This window comes from Salvia miltiorrhiza, chromosome 6, assembly GCF_028751815.1.
Source record: "Salvia miltiorrhiza cultivar Shanhuang (shh) chromosome 6, IMPLAD_Smil_shh, whole genome shotgun sequence".
NCBI lineage: Eukaryota > Viridiplantae > Streptophyta > Magnoliopsida > Lamiales > Lamiaceae > Salvia > Salvia miltiorrhiza.
In genome coordinates this window covers 26,527,190-26,536,911 of record NC_080392.1, presented here as the reverse complement: position 1 = coordinate 26,536,911, position 9,722 = coordinate 26,527,190, and the positions used below count along the sequence as shown (strand labels likewise).

At 43.9% G+C, this 9,722-nt stretch overlaps 1 non-coding gene across 1 annotated transcript; it reads left to right on the top strand.

Annotated features, from left to right (window-relative positions):
* The first annotated feature begins 5,385 nt into the window (after positions 1-5,385).
* LOC130991055 (small nucleolar RNA R71) lies at positions 5,386-5,492 on the top strand. Its single transcript, XR_009091019.1, has one exon. It is a non-coding gene; the product is annotated as a small nucleolar RNA R71 (small nucleolar RNA).
* The last annotated feature ends 4,230 nt before the right edge of the window (positions 5,493-9,722 follow it).

Below are 9,722 nucleotides of genomic sequence, written 5' to 3'. Positions count from 1 at the left end.
GTGAAAGAAAGCATATGAACTCCTTCAAACTTTCCACTACTCCTCATATGCTCATACACCTCTACATGTTAGACGCATGAGAAGGGAAGCTATATTCTTGAAAACTCTTGAGAGGCTTATATGTTATGATAATTCAAGCATGATGAGTTATTAGTGAGAAAATGCATGAGCATGATGGTGAAATTGTAGATCCATGATGATATGTGTAAATGTTGTTATTTCAACCATTTTGAGAAGTTTGCTTACGTTCTGGACTGATGAGTCGACGAGGTTTCCCTCGTCCAAAAATCTTCAGATTTTTACAGTGAGTATATATATGTGTCTTGTAAGCTCTGGTAAAATTTCAAGTCATTTGGACTTCGTTTACTACCTTTTTAAAATGTAAAACTTTTGCTGCACATTTCCACCGGAAATGTGGAAGGGCAGTCCCTTGAGTCACACTTTTCAGTGACTTCCAAGAATCTTCAGCCTCCCAAATTTTTATGGTAGAAAGTTACATGTGTTATATATATTCACATCAAATTTCAAAAATCTTAACTTCCAGTCGTGCAAAACTGCCGAATCTGGTAGACTGTGGGAAAACACCCATATCTCTTAAACCAGCTGGCGTGTTCTTCAAGAAATCTCCTCCTAGCGAGAATTAACAATTCTGCACGTTCAGCTCTGGCGTCAGGGCAGAGCTGGAAGTCAGGTCTGGAAATTTAGCTCTGGCGAAAGTAACTCTGCACTGGAAGGCGAACTCTGATGATTATGCTCGGGAAAGGTAGTCAGAGCTGGAAAGTCATCTCTGGCGAGATGGGCAGAGCTCGCAGCTCAGTTCTGGCGAGATGGGCAGAGCTCGCAGCTCAGCTCTGACGAGATCGGCAGAGCTCGCAGCTCAGTTCTGGCGAGATGGGCAGAGCTGGAAAGTCAGCTCTGGCGAGAAGGGCAGAGCTCGCAGCTCAGCTCTGGCGTGATGTGCAGAGCTCGAAGCCTAGCTCTGGCGCGATGGGCAGAGCTCGCAGCTCAGCTCTGGCGCGATGGACAGAGCTCGCAGCTCAGCTCTGGCGACAGAGCTATGCTCTTCTACAGTGCGCTCGCAGCTCAGCTTTGCAGTACAGTGCTGGGCTCGCAGCTCAGCTTTGCGGTACGGTGCTGGGCTCGCAGCTCAGCTCTGCGGTACGGTGCTGGGCTCGCAGCTCAGCTCTGCATTACAGTGCTGGGCTCGCAGCTCAGCTCTACAGACCAGAACAGCCAAAAAAATGCCAAATTCATCCAAATTCTCCAAAATTGCACTCTTCCCTCCATAAAACCTAAATCTCCTGCAAAGCATAAAATAAACCATAAAACGCACCAATTTCTAGAAGATTTAAGTCAATACATGCTCATGCAAACCCTTAAAAACTAGAACAATTAAGCATAAATCAACCCCCCCACACTTAACCTTTTGCTTGTCCTCAAGCAAAATCAATATGAATCCTAGGAAGAGATTGATTTCAACAATGCTAATTTCCATCCAAACATTCTCAAAGTCAATTCAAAATTTTACAATCAACACACATCTCTCGATTATGCAAGTAACTCAAAGTTTAAGAAGCAACAAAACAGTAATGTAAGAAATTCGATCAGACCCAATTCTCCGCTAGAAGTGAATTCCCTAATGTGATTGCCTTTATAATCAATATCACCATTTTTCACACTTTGTGTGCTTAAGATTTTCGACAGTTGAGCCATAATTCATGAAATAAAATCATTTGGATGCAATCCAAAGTCGTTTCACGTGGTTTCCCATGCTCATAGTTAGACTAGAGGAGCAGAGACTCAGAGCTGTCATGTTTCAGGGCTGGCCAGATGTTTCAGAGCTGGCATTTTCAGAGTTGGCAATTCTTCCAACATTTTCACAAATAAGATACGATCGTAGGCAATCGCAATGACAACACTCCTTCTAGCATCTACCGGATAAATCACATTTTACTTACTTACAATCGTGTTGCAACAAAACTCTTAATTCTTTGCACAATCAAGAAACATATATCAAAAGTAAAACAAGAATAACCACCATTCATTCACAATCCTGAAATTCACATCGAAAACCATGTTCTCTTCCACAAATTCATAAAAATTAGCAAGTATCTAAGCATAAGCTAATCATAGAAAGATTGATCTCGCCCAATTTTTGAAAATATAAGCAACACAATAGCCCCCCCACATTTAAAGCATGCCATGTCCTCGGGGCAGAAAAGAAATACGAAGAGTGTAGAAAACGTCCCTAATTATCGGCATTTGAAAGCTGAACCATCGTGAGAGGCGGCGAAAAGTGAGGTTTGCGGCCTTGGGCAGCGTAGAGACGGCAGCGCTGCACTGGGCAGAGCTGGGCAGGGCAGCGCTGAAACTGGGCAGCGCAGGATTTGGGCAGCGCTGAATAGAAAACATGAACACCAAGCATCAAAGCACCCGCAAAGCAACCAAAACTTAGGACAACACAAAGCAAACAACTAAAATCAAGGAAAGAACAAGAAAAGCAAAAAGAAAACAAAAACCAACAGTGGGTTGCCTCCCACCAAGCGCTAGAGTTAAAGTCTCCAGCCCGACTTCAGATCTGAACTTTAGCTCGGATTGTGCAGAGCTTGAGCCTCCACCTCCATGGACGAGCTCTGATGCTCGTAGTACGGCTTCACTCGATGGCCATTCACTCAGAAACTCTCCTTAGACTGGGCTGCACCAGGGTCAAACACGTCCTTTGGCAACACACCTTTTTTATCCTGGGACAGCGCTACCGATCTAAACCTCGGCTTCTCCTTTTTCACTTCTAAGAATACATACTTGAGATTGGCTGGGAGTTCCTTTAGTTCAAGCGCTGACTTCCTAGCTCCCACATGTTCATCAATTGGCAGCTCCGTATGGCAGGGCAGCACTGAGCTCGGTCGAGCTGGACTGGACATGGCTGAGCTCGGCATAACTGGCTGGGCAGGGCTGGGCAGCACAGAGCTCGGCATAGCTGGTTGGGCAAAGCTGGGCAGCACAAAGCTCGGCATAGCAGGTTGTGCAGAGCTGGGCAGCACTGAGCTCGGCAGAGCTGAGCTGAAGGGTGCAGCGCTGGGCAGTGGAGAGCTAAAGGTTGCAGAGCTGAAGGGGGCAGAGCTGGCGAGTTCAGAGCTGAACTCTTCAGCTTCCCGAGCTAGCTCTTTCATGTCTGCCGATCCAGCACAGACTTCCACACACTCCTGCTCCTGTAAAAATACCTTCTCAACCAAGCCATCAATAGGATCTATAAAGGAGCATTCATTGATAAAATTTGCAGAAGGCATAGCACGACTATCATGCACAGAGAAAGACACTGACTCCCCTAACACGGTCATTTTAATATTTCCATCCTTAACATCAATTAAGGTGTTAGTGGTTGCCATAAACGGTCTTCCTAACAGTAGTGTGTGCTCTACACCATTTTCATGCACCTCCCCAATCTCGAGAACCACAAAATCAACGGGAATAATTAAACCTCCAACATTCACCAAAACATTCTCCACTATCCCACGGGGGTATCTAACGGACCTATCGGCGAGCTGCAAACACATGCGGGTGGGTTTCAAATCACCTAACTCTAATTGTTTAAAAATAGAGTAAGGCATCAAGTTAATTTCGGCACCCAAATCTAACATACCAGAGGCTTCCTTACCGTTTCCTAAAGCAATTTTAATCACAAAGCTACCTGGATCGCGCTGCTTTGGTGGCAAGGGCTGCTGTATGACGGAGTTTGCAATTTCCGAGACTAAAATCTTCTCATTGTCCCCGAATTTTCGCTTGTTAGAGACCAACTCCTTGAAAAACTTCACATATGCCGGGACTTTTCTGATCACATCAAGGAGGGGCAGATTCACGTTCACCTTGGCAAGCATGTTGTAGAAGTCGGCGAACTGTTTATCCATCTTTTCATTCCTCAATCTGCCCGGGAAAGGGATCGAAGGTCGAAAAGGTGTAGTAGACTTGTGAAGTTTGTCCTCCTTTCCTTCCTCCATCTCTCCGTCTTTTGGCTGCCTATGTTGTTCTACCTTCTCTCCATCGCTAGGGCTGGTCAGAGCTGAGCTCGGCAGCTCTGGTCTGGTCTGAGCTGAGCTCGGCAGCTCTGGTCTGGGCTGGGCTGAGCTCGGCAGGGCTGGATTCCAGCTCTAGTCTGCCTTCAAGGCTGAATTTGGCATAACAGAATTCTGCAGAGCTGGAGTTTGTATAGCGGAATGCGGCAGAGCTGAAGTCTGCAGAGCTGGGTTCGGCAGCGCTGCACTGGGCAGCGCTGGATTCAGCAATGCTGAGCTCGGCTCCCTCCTCCTACACGGACTGAACTGAACTGAGCTGTCCAGAGCTGGATTGGTCATAACTGAATTCGGCAGGGCTGACCTGGTCTGCGCTGGCACTTCCACTTTGTTATCCACCATCTTACCACTGCGCAGAACAGTGACAGCTTGAGCTTGGTGAGTTTGCAAGGGCTGGCCATGGAATTTTCCGGGCTGTTGTTGTTGTTGGATTTGATTCAAAGCACCGAAAAGTTGACCAACAGTTGTTTCAAGCCTTTTTATGGTAGATGCTTGGGACTCTATGCTTTGTTTGCTGATCTCCATAAAGGCGTGCAGCGTTTCTTCGAGCGTTGATTTTTGTGGTGGCGTCGGCTGCGCACTCGGCTGCGGAGTTGATTGTTGTTGTTGGTATTGCGGTCTATACGGTTGAGAGGAGCCCTGCTGCGAAGGGAAGTATTGAGGTTGCTGTTGATATCCTATTTGGGGTGGTTGCCGGAATTGATTCCCCCCAAAATTTTGATTTCCCCATCCAGCATTCGGCTGACTTCTCCATCCTCCAATGACATTCTGTTGACCTTGATTCATGTTCTGCCCGTATGGTCTGCTTGGCCCTTGATTGTAGCTTTGAAATCCTTGTGCCGCATAGACCTCCGCTTGTCCTTCCGGAGTAAACTCTCCCATTCTATAGCATTCATTAGCTCCATGGCTGAAATCTCCACAAATACCACAAGGCTCAACATACTGCAGGGCTGGGTTTGGCGGGGCTGACATCGGCAGGGCTGGATTCGGCTGAGCTGACATTGGCAGCGCTGACATCGGCAGAGTTGGATTCTACACCGGGGCTGAATTTTCCTGCTTGTCCATCTTAAGCTGTTGGACGTCCCACATAATCGAGGCCAATTGTTGTTGCATCTCGAACTGGTTTGTCACGGCACTAGCCTCCACTCTCCGTCCACGGACTGACTTTTGTTGGGAACTTTCGGCTAAGGTCTTGAAAATTCCTTTTAACTCTGTTGCCGTCTTCCGAGCTATGTTTCCTCCTGCCGTGCTATCCACCATAAATTGGGCAGTTTGTATTAACCCATCGTAGAAGAACTGCATCAACATAACATTAGTGAATTGATGTTGAGGGCATTGACGGATGAGTTCTTCATATCTCTCCCAAGCTTCATGCAAAGGCTCATCCGCTCCTTGGGTGAACTCCATTATCCTCGTTCTCAACTCCTGTGTTTTGTGGCTTGGGTAGTATTTCAGCATAAATTTTTCACAAGCATCTCCCCAAGTAGTGATAGAATTGGGCGGCAGAGCTAGCATCCATGTCCTCGCCCGGTCCTTAAGTGCATAGGGGAAGCACTTGAGCTTGAGTTGGTCCTCCGTGAGACTAAGCAAAGGAATTGTTTGCACTTGGGTGCAAAAATCCCTGATGAATTGCAGCGCATCCTCGCTTGGCATCCCATGGAACACCGGTAGTAAATTCGAGTCATTAGTTTTGAGATTGTAGTTTCTCACGGCAGTGGGGAGTACGATTGCTGAAGTGTTTGTATCTCCAATAACAGGCCTGGTGAAGTCTCCCATGTACTCCATGTTCTGGGCCATCTCCTTCTTCTCCTCGTGTATAATCTGTTCTTCTTGGTCCTGTTTAGAGCTGGTTTCTTCCTTGTTTGTGTTCTGCTCAGTGCGGAAGTCGGCAGGGCTGGCCTGGTCTGCGCTGGAATTGGCAGAGCTGGCCTGGGCTGTTCTGGACTTAGTAGGGCTGACAGCACTCAACTCGGCAGGGCTGGCCTCTTCCTCCTTAGTGTGTTCTGCCGTGTCTATGATCTGCTCTGTATGGTCAGAGCTGGCTTCCTCCTCTACTACGGACTGCTTTGGAATGTCAGGATCAGAGTCAGAGCTGGACTCGGTAGAGCTGGCAGCGCTGTCCTCGGCGAACACTCCTTTGCAGCTATTTTTCCTAAAAATCCCTTCGCTCGTACTATGCAACGGGGACACAAGTTCGCCTTTAAGACTACGACGTCCCTGCATGCACAACACTAAACAAACGGGTTAAACGCACCGAGTGGAAGAAACGTAAAAACAAAAAGGAGAAAAACTTAAAATTAAATAAGCAAGTAAACAAAACGACACAACTAAAACGCCTAAAACTCTCCCCGGCAACGGCGCCAAAATTTGACTCAACCTAAACACTACTCTAGATTGACTCGCAATAGTACGAGATCTATTGTAACGTGTAAGCTAACCCAAGTCGATCTCACAAGGAAAGTCTTAAAGGGCTTCTAGTAGTATCGTAGGAAAAAGCAATAAAAGAAAGCAGTAAAGTCTTTGATTATTAAACTAAAACTTAGAATTGAAAACTGAATTAAAACCGAATTATAAAATTACTAGGCGAATTAATCTATTAAACCTAGGCAAGATTTTAAATAACTTAAATGAAACTTAACTCAAGAAATTAAATACGTGTAAATTAAAAACCAACTAATCTAGGCGTGAAACTAAAGTGCATAATTTAAATTGCATAATTAAAAAGAACGCATAAACATGAACGAAAAGCATAAACATGATTAAATAAAATAAATTGAATTGAATTACGAAATACCGTAAATGTCTTGAACGTGTAATCGTGTCACTCAATCACAAGCCAAGAATAAAAACTAAACAAAGCCAAATCGAAAACTATCTAAAACAATGAAATTCGAACTCTATGAAAGCACTAAGAAAGCAAATAAAATCCTAAGTTTTGGAGCAGTGCAGCGCTGGAATGCTTCTTCACGGCAGAACACCAAAAATTAGGGCTAGAGACGTTAGTTCTTTGATGCAAAACAAAGCCCTTATTTATAGACTTCTCCTCAAAGTTGCCATCCAAAGCTGGACTCCTAAAGGTAATAGAATCATGTATGATAAGGTAACTCCAGCTGGCGTGTTCTTCAAGAAATCTCCTCCTAGCGAGAATTAACAATTCTGCACGTTCAGCTCTGAAAAGGGCAGTGCAGAGCTGAAAGTCAGCTCTGGCGTCAGGGCAGAGCTGGAAGTCAGCTCTGGAAATTTAGCTCTGGCGAAAGTAACTCTGCACTGGAAGGTGAACTCTGATGATTATGCTCGGGAAAGGTAGTCAGAGCTGGAAAGTCAGCTCTGGCGAGATGGGCAGAGCTCGCAGCTCAGTTCTGGCGAGATGGGCAGAGCTCGCAGCTCAGCTCTGACGAGATCGGCAGAGCTCGCAGCTCAGTTCTGGCGAGATGGGCAGAGCTGGAAAGTCAGCTCTGGCGAGAAGGGCAGAGCTCGCAGCTCAGCTCTGGCGTGATGTGCAGAGCTCGAAGCTTAGCTCTGGCGCGATGGGCAGAGCTCGCAGCTCAGCTCTGGCGCGATGGACAGAGCTCGCAGCTCAGCTCTGGCGACAGAGCTATGCTCTGCTACAGTGCGCTCGCAGCTCAGCTTTGCAGTACAGTGCTGGGCTCGCAGCTCAGCTTTGCGGTACGGTGCTGGGCTCGCAGCTCAGCTCTGCGGTACGGTGCTGGGCTCGCAGCTCAGCTCTGCACACCAGAACAGCCAAAAAAATGCCAAATTCATCCAAATTCTCCAAAATTGCACTCTTCCCTCCATAAAACCTAAATCTCCTGCAAAGCATAAAATAAACCATAAAACGCACCAATTTCTAGAAGATTTAAGTCAATACATGCTCATGCAAACCCTTAAAAACTAGAACAATTAAGCATAAATCAGTAATCGAAGACTTAGGCTAGGGATTTTACAAGGAATTTGCCTAAGGATATAAGAGAATTTGGGTAATCAGGAAACTGATTTAGACTTTGAATATTCTTTTCTTCGATTCAAACTTTGAAAGCACTGAGTAGGCTGAGTCGCAAATTTGGCAGAGGTTCAATTTGAGTGTTTGAATCGGTGAAGATTGAAGATGATCCTTGAGCTCTATTTATAGGCAAAGTCTTGAATAGATCCGTTGGCAAGATGGTCTTCAAGAATTTGGCCGTTGTGAGATAGATTTGAATTTTCGGTTGAGGCTTCAATCTTTGAGGCTTCTGATTTGATGAGGAACGACGTCTCTAGATGCAGGAGCATGGTGCTTCTGAAAAGGTTGCACGAAATATTAAAGCTCTACAGAGGAAGGACGATCTTCATATCTTTGCATTTAATGCGGCTGTACTTGGTGTGTACGTGGCTTCCTTTTAACTTAAAAGTTCAGTCCGATGAAGAATGTCAACTAATACTTGACTTATGTATCAGTCCGCTATTTCCACGTGGTCAGCATTAGTTATTCAGTCATAACTGAATCTTCAGTGAAGTCTTCGTCCATTAAATACTCCAGTATTTGTCTTCAGTCATTTCAGCTGCGATCTTCAGTCCTTCGATCTCCAGTCAGGCGATCTTTAGTCCTTCGATCTTCAGTCTGTCGGTCTTCAGTCTTCAAACCTTCAGTCTAGCTAATTAACCGAACTCTAACACTTGAACTCTAACACTTGAGTTCAAAAGAGATCTAGTCTAGAAAAAGAAAATCTAGAGGTTTTGGTATCATCAAAACTAGGGCTAGGATATTTCATTAATTGCCCAACATATGTTTTTCTATTTTTTTATATTATTAATTTGTTTAAATTCTTGTATTTAAATTATAAAAGACATTATATAAAATTTTAAAATTACAACATCATAAAAATATAATAATATAAAATTGCAATAAAAAATAAAATTACAACAACACAAAATATCATAACATAAAATTACAAGAAAAAGAAATACAATAATACTAAATTAACAATGCATTCAATCCTAGTAAGGTCCAAGATCACCTTTAGATCATCTAGCATCACTTCCAGATCCGTCAAAATTTTGACATTCATGACCTAACATGTTGAAAGCATCGCTTGAACATGAACCGTCTTGCCTTTTCAATATGATTCTTCTTTGTTCTTGTTTGAAGTACTTCCGTCGAATGGGATTAGAAATATTATCGTTGTCTATCATCAAAATTTTATTATTTATTTTCCACTTACGAAATGCAAGAGCTTGTTTTTATACTTCAATCTTTTGTAGTTGTAGTTGCATGATTTGATCTTTTTTGTGGATGAGTTATCCATTATTTCTTCAAGTCTCTTATTTACTTGATCAATTGCATCCTTTTAGAATACCAGACATATTTTGCCTTTTTTTCTCTTATTTTTAACCTTTTTTACACCATCTGGGTATTGTGTTGGTCCTGAACCACTACCACTACCATCGCTTAAATTGATACTAAAAGAAGACAAAACCATCATGTGAAATATGAGATATCGGTGTTGTTAAAAATAGCAAAACAATTAAATAGTTAAGTCAACTGTAAACATAAATAACTACTTACGATATATTTTTCAGAAGCTCCATGTGGATTTAGCTGACGGAATATATCCGAAATGGTCCACACTTGTGTAAACCATTCATGAACCACGTACTGCAAAAAAAAAAAAACAAAAA